Source organism: Stylophora pistillata, chromosome 13 (assembly GCF_964205215.1).
Source record: "Stylophora pistillata chromosome 13, jaStyPist1.2, whole genome shotgun sequence".
NCBI lineage: Eukaryota > Metazoa > Cnidaria > Anthozoa > Scleractinia > Pocilloporidae > Stylophora > Stylophora pistillata.
Window position 1 is genome coordinate 8,008,651 of NC_142531.1, and position 7,093 is coordinate 8,015,743.

The following is a 7,093-nucleotide window of genomic DNA, read 5'->3' on the forward strand; positions in this document are numbered from 1 at the left end:
GAGGACCAGAGGAACAGTGGGTACAGAGGACCAGAGGAACAGTAGGTAAAGAGGACCAGAGGAACAGTGGGCACAAAGGACCAGAGGAACAGTGGGTGGACAGGACCAGAGGAACAGTGGGTACAGAGGACCAGAGGAACAGTGGGTACAGAGGACCAGAGGAACAGTGGGTACAGAGGACCAGAGGAACAGTAGGCACAGAGGACCAGAGGAAAAGTGGGTACAAAGGACCAGAGGAACAGTAGGTAAAGAGGACCAGAGGAACAGTGGGCACAAAGGACCAGAGGAACAGTGGGTGGACAGGACCAGAGGAACAGTGGGTACAGAGGACCAGAGGAACAGTGGGTACAGAGGACCAGAGGAACAGTGGGTACAGAGGACCAGAGGAACAGTAGGCACAGAGGACCAGAGGAACAGTGGGTGGACAGGACCAGAGGAACAGTGGGTACAGAGGACCAGAGGAACAGCGGGTGCAAAGGACCAGAGGAACAGTGGGTACAAAGGACCAGAGGAACAGTAGGCACAGAGGACCAGAGGAACAGTGGGTACAAAGGACCAGAGGAACGGTGGATATAAAGGACCAGTGGGTACAGACCAGAGGAACAGTGGGTACAGAGGACCAGAGGAACAGTGGGCACAAAGGACCAGAGGAAGAGTGGGTACAGAGGACCAGAGGAAGAGTGGGTACAGAGGACCAGAGGAACAGTGGGTACAAAGGACGAGAGGAACAGTGGGTACAAAGGACCAGAGGAACAGTGCGTACAGAGGACCAGAGGAAGAGTGGGTACAGAGGACCATGGCCAGAGGAAGTGTGGGTTCAGAGGAAGGGGAGAACAGTGGGGAACTAGGGAAAAAAGGATCGGAAAAAAGCCCCGATTATTATGTTGCGAAGGTTGATGGATTTAGTTATTTGCCATGTTTTCCTTTAAATTTTATTTTGTGAACGCCATCTTAAAAATGTTTTTAAATAGGCCTAGGTTGTAAGAGCTATACTGAGGTTAAATGAATTTTTTGAAACATTTAACGATAAAAAATTGCGATAAACATTTCGTAAAAGCATATTAAAAATTTGTTGACGACGTTTCGATGTTTGGCTAACATCATCCTCAAAGAGTGAAAACTACTTTTTTCGAAAGCGAAACGAGCTATGTGCTCACATGGATATTTCGCAAAAAGTAGTTTTCTACAAGGTTTTGAATTTAAGGTTAAAACCGTGAGCCCCAAAAACACCTTCAAAAACCACTTTCTAGCACAGAATTTTATCATATCCTGTGCGAAAATACTTGCAGAGGTTTTTTTGTTCACATCCAAACTAATAACGTGACATGTACTGACAAGGTCTGGTATAAAATAAGTTCCTGTTATGTATTAAGTAGTTTATTTTGTAGTTTATTTTGTAGTTTAATTGACTCAATTAATCGCATAGTGATGCGCATAGTTCGTAATTTTGTCGATACTTATTACAGTAAAAGTAAAATCAGAGTCCAGAGTCCAGGGTCAAGAGTCCAGTCCAGTCCAGTGCAGCCCAGAGTCCAGTCCAGAGTCCAGTCCAGCGTCCAGTCCAGAGTCCAGTCCAGAGTCCAGAGTCCAGAGTCCAGTCCTGATTTTATCCTATGCCGCCCACGGTCGTCAGTTTCGAATCTTCTTTAATTAAGTACGGTTCGACTGAAAGCAATCAATTATAATACTTAGAAAGGAAATCAAATGAAACGATAAATAAATGATGGTTGAACTTACAGATATTTCCTCTGATGGAGTGAACCTAAACTCTAAATAAAAACTAAATCGGAAGTTACGTCAGCTGCACACGTCCGTAACGCAAGGTTTGAATCTAGCATTGTTTTTCCTTGAGACGTGACCTTGGGACACCAGTTGAGTAATTCTGTGTTTAGCATAACCGCACAATTTCCTTTGTATTAAATAGACTCTACACCTGCATAATATGCCAAGATTCAGGAGAAAACTGCGGCTGACCATCGTTATCTGTGTATTCTTTTGGATTTACATCAATTTCGTCTTAGATCCTGTATATTTGCAATCGATCCATCGCTACGTTGTCAGACATGAAATCTTACGAGGAGATGTTGTGAAAAAGCAAGAGACGCATTCGAAGAGCAGACTTTGCAGAGAGAAACTATCGTTCCCCGGAGAAATGTGCCCCAAACCTTATTCAGATATTGCCTCTTGTGAATTAAGCGAGGATGGATTTTCCTGTCCTGACATCCGACGTAAAGGGAACACCACGCTGCGACAGGCTCAATTGGTAGTCACGAGGATGTTGCGAGTATTTGATCTCATTGCGCGCAAGCACAACTTGCCATACTGGGTGCGATCCGGATCCCTGATAGGAGCTATAAGGCACAACGGGTTTATTCCATGGGACGACGATATTGATATAGAGATGCCACTCATGTATTACATTGACTTTTTTGAAAAATTCTCCAGAGAACTACCAGACGACATGTTCTTCCAAACATCCAAGACAGACCTGACTTATCATCGGCCGAAGAGTATTTTTAACATTAGGTCGGTCAGTGATAGACGGGTCGGAGTCTACGGTGGTAATTGGCGCCCTAAAGTCAGAGATCGATCCAGCTGCTACAAATATTGTCTTAAAAAAGGGTGCACTTGGCACGACGGTCTGCAGCTCGATATCTTCGTAACCGACTCAATTCCTTGGGGAATATTTCCGTTGAGAGAAATGAGCTTTGAGGGATTCAACATTCTCGTTCCAAACAGGTGGAAAAGTGTGATAGCTGATGAGTACCCACAGTTTATGGACTTGCCTAGAGAAGCATTCAGATTACCAAAAAATATAGACGTTGATCCCCTGCATAGCTGCGAAGCATTGTTATAAAAGAAGACGAAAGTGTAGCATTTACATGTTAAATATTCAAGTTAACGAAAGTGGAAAATTTCATTGTTTCAATATAATTTTACAAAGTAGCTACTTGCATCTGAATGGCCAGGTAAGGTAAATTTTGTACTTCTATATTCTCTATCTTTGAAATTGAAAGAGCATTCGAACCACAAAGACAGTATATAGAAAGCCAAGTAAAATCTTGCTTTTTGGACCGAATAGCTTTAATTTGAATGCCCTTCTCGCGTCATTACTCTGTGCATGCATACATTACGAGAAAACTGTCAGGTCACGCTGTGGAAGCAATGATACATGATAACACCTGGCCGTTGGATTGGATTGTGCTAGCATAACTTTTGGCATAATCTGGTGAAACGAGCATAAGTTTAGCTCTCTTTATAAACGTAGCACTCCTAGCATATTCAGCATATGTTTGGTTTTCTGTTTTTTTGTTGTTGTTTTTTTGTATTTGTTTTTGTTCGTTTTCTTTTGTTTTGTTTTGTTTTTTAAAGAGGACAAGAGGACATTAACAGAATCAGGAGGGATTTGTATGAAAATACACGGTTGAATTTCTAACCTAGGATCTGAACTAGTTTTGAATAAAAACAACCTTCTGTTGGGAATTAGATAATTGCCTGACAACACAGCAGTTTTCCCGATAAACTCGCGCTAAAATCAGTCACTTACGATATAATTTTTTAACAGATATAATTTTCTCTCACAATGTGCCAAGTTTTTTTTTACAACACACGTGGTGTATTTTAGAACAAAGGATATACAATCGGTGAATGTTTCCTTTGATTGGTTACAGTTACTGATGATGACAGATTCGATGCCTATCCCTTTCAGGTGGACTAAACAACGAAATTTTAAACGCGTTAAAAAGGTTTTGATTATGTAAACACACGATTTCCGACACTTCCTCCCTTCTGCGTTTGTTCCTTTGCGTTTTGTGAGTTTTCTCGATTTATTACAGTTAGCTGTTTGGGTATTCCAGCTCTCCTGTTTTTGTCACGTACACAGTCCTTTTCTTACCTTTTTCAGATTTTTAGGTCAAGAATATAACCGTTTATTTTCAAACAAATCCCTTAAGAGCCAAGTTATGAATTCAGTCCATGAAATGACCTGGGAGGACTGGCTAGCTTGCAATCTGAATGAAGGCGTCTGTATTATGGAGCATTATCGTTACAAGCTCTCAGTTGTTTAAAGGGTGAAAGTTACTAAAGAAACCGTGGTACTGCGTCGGTGGGGGTAACAAGGTAATTTGGTTACAGGGCTGCAATTAGGGAGCTTAAGCAACCACGACGAAAGGGACGACGACGACGTCAAGTAATCGCGGAGGGTCTGGAACGAGGACGTCGTTTTTAGCGGGAAAATGAAACTTAAGCAGTGAAGTTGCTCAAGGACGACGACGTCTGAAATCTTGTTTATTCTCGCTTCGTCAGTTTAAGAAATAACATCGTTCATAGACGTCCAAAACCTTCTTCTTCTCACTCATGGATCAAATTTCCACATATATATCGAAAGTTCGAGAGTAGGTTATTCAATTCTTGAACATCAACAGTCCAAGGAATTATTAAGCTTTAGTTTTATTTACAATAATTTACGCATCGCAAAAGTTTAAAATATTAAATTTTACGCAAGTTGTTTGAGATTTAAATTCAGTTCTAAGTGTTGCTGATATAAACAAACCTATTTTGCTCAAGGTTTGTCTGATTTTCAACATGCTTTAGCCTGATATGTTCTACCTTTGATGCTCCTTCCTTTGGCGAGCAAACGACGTAAGTCTGTCAATTTAATCAATGCTAGCCAGCGATCGACACAGATAGCAGTCGTCGCGCTTCACCCAAGTATACTATTTTTTCCCGTGTGATTTTGTCGGAATAATTTTTATGGCTGTAAATCTATATCAAACATTTTGATATTAGATTCGGAAAACCTGACGGGTATTCAAGCTCATGTTAACACACCGATTTGAAGAATTTTTTGTTGTTTAAAGCGTCTCGATTGAAGAACAGCAAAACGCAAAATTTTGAAGTAGCAATAATCCGGCAGTTCCATACACAGCTTTTGACCGAACGCAGAGGTGTATTACACTGCCATTTAAAATTTTACATTCAATAAAAATGATAAACAGCACTCTTTCATAAAATATACTCAAATAAATTTAAACCTTACGTGGTCGCTTTCACCGCTTGACTTGACATCTGTTGTGCGGAGAAAGGAATATGAGTTGGTGGGTTTTCGAATTTTATTTGTTTAGATAACTGAACAGGGTGGTTTAAATCAAACGAAGAAGCGAACAAAGACTCCAACCGGCCATAGACTGTCTAAAAACTGACAATAAACCCGCACCTTTTGATGAAAAAAACTGCTTTGAAGTTCGGAAGTTCACGACGACGTGAAACAGGTCATTCTCAAGTCGTCGACGACAAGACGACGACGGAATTCTTGGTTCGCGCTAGCGTAGTGACGTTCTTGCTACTTCCGGTCGTCGTCCTCCGTTCGTCGTCGTGGTTGCTTAAGCTCCGTTATAACGGCCGGTCAACGGACAATGTCCGGTCAAAATTGAGTACTGACCGGAAAAATCCCTGGTTTGCCGGACATCTTGTCCGGTCCTTTGCCGACTCGTTTAAAGAAATTTTAATTTTAACTGTTTGATAATCACAAGGGACACAGTCATGTTTCCAAAAGAAAAAAAAAAAAAACAATATAAAAGTAGACAAATTAGTGGTCGAGAAATTCGCGGTAGTCGCAAATTTCCGCGATGTCATCAAGTCCTGTCGCGACCACAAATCATCGTGTCTTCCGTTATGTTATTTACTTTATTTAAGTGTTCCCAGTTAGAAGAGGGTTTTACCTTCGGCTAGATACCATCATTTACTCTTAAATAAAGTGATTGATTGTTTGATTGATTGAATGATAGGAAAGCACCCTCGCGAAGAATAATCTTGCTGCATAGAGAATACTCCAAGTAGCATTTGTTGCAAAGTGCAAAAAGCGAGCAAAAGGCCCAAAACCTGGAGAATCCGACCACTCTTTTACTCTAACAAAAATTCACAACTGTAACTTTAAAAAAGGGCTCTGAGTGTAATATTTAATTATAAGTGATTTTGCCAGATGTAAAGTAAAACGGACAATTGCGGTTGTATCTTACGTAACCGTTCCACGTACTCAATGCGAGGCTGCTTCTGTAGTAAAGAGTAGTAAAATTATTGACTTGTAATTTTTATTGCCAGACCGACTTGGATTCAGTTGTTTTTTAGTTGTAAAAGGATTAATGTGCAATCTGGGTTCACTATCGCAAGAATTCCGACTGTTAAAATTTGACCGGCCAAAAACGGGTAGTGTCCGAGCAAAAGCATGTTTGACCGGACAACGTGACCGGCGACTGCCCATTAGTTATTTGCAGCCTTGGGTTATATCAACTAAGTTGAAATTGTAAATTGACCATAGCAAAGAGTGAAAAAACTGACGTTTCGAGCGTTAGCCCTTCGTCAGAGCGAATGACGAAGGGCTAACGCTCGAAACGTCAGCTTTTTAACTCGTTACAATTTCAACTTAATTGATAGGATCAAATTACCTTATTACTGTTGGAGTGCCTTCCATACTTTACAGTATTATATCTTGGGAGGATAAAGTCTGAGTTTCGGAGACTATATGGCCTTAAATCATTTCTTTTTATAATGTTTTCAAGGTAATCTGGCACCATTTGGTGCTTAACCTTGTACATCAGAAATATTATGTCCTTCAACCTTCTTTCATTTAATGTATCTAGATTAGCCCTTTTTAAAAGGTCTTCACAGATGAGGTTTTGTCCAGATAGATTACGCGTAAAGCCCTTTCCTGTATCCTTTCTAATTTACGCTGAAGCCCTGGCAAAGTGCCTGACTTTTTTACAATATGTGAGATGTGGGAGGATGGTCGATTTCAATGTGAGTTTTGCTGGAAAAGGTACTAAATTTTTCAGACGACATAGAACTCCTATCTGTTGACTAGCCTTCCTACATACTTGGACAATATGTTTACTAAAATTTAAATCACTGTCTATCAATACTCCAAGTAATTTCATTTAATTTTTTTTGCTCAATGTCCTCAAGTCCAATCCACATATTTATAGCTTTGTCAGGGTACTGACTTCATGTCTGATCTAAAAATGATGGTTTGATACTTCTTAAAATTGCCTTGCAGTAGATTTTGATTATAAATAACAATAAATAATTTAGCAATGGA

General features: G+C 40.3%; 1 pseudogene; it reads left to right on the plus strand.

The window, feature by feature from the left end:
- The first annotated feature begins 1,764 nt into the window (after positions 1–1,764).
- Positions 1,765–7,093, plus strand: LOC111335462 (uncharacterized; annotated as a pseudogene).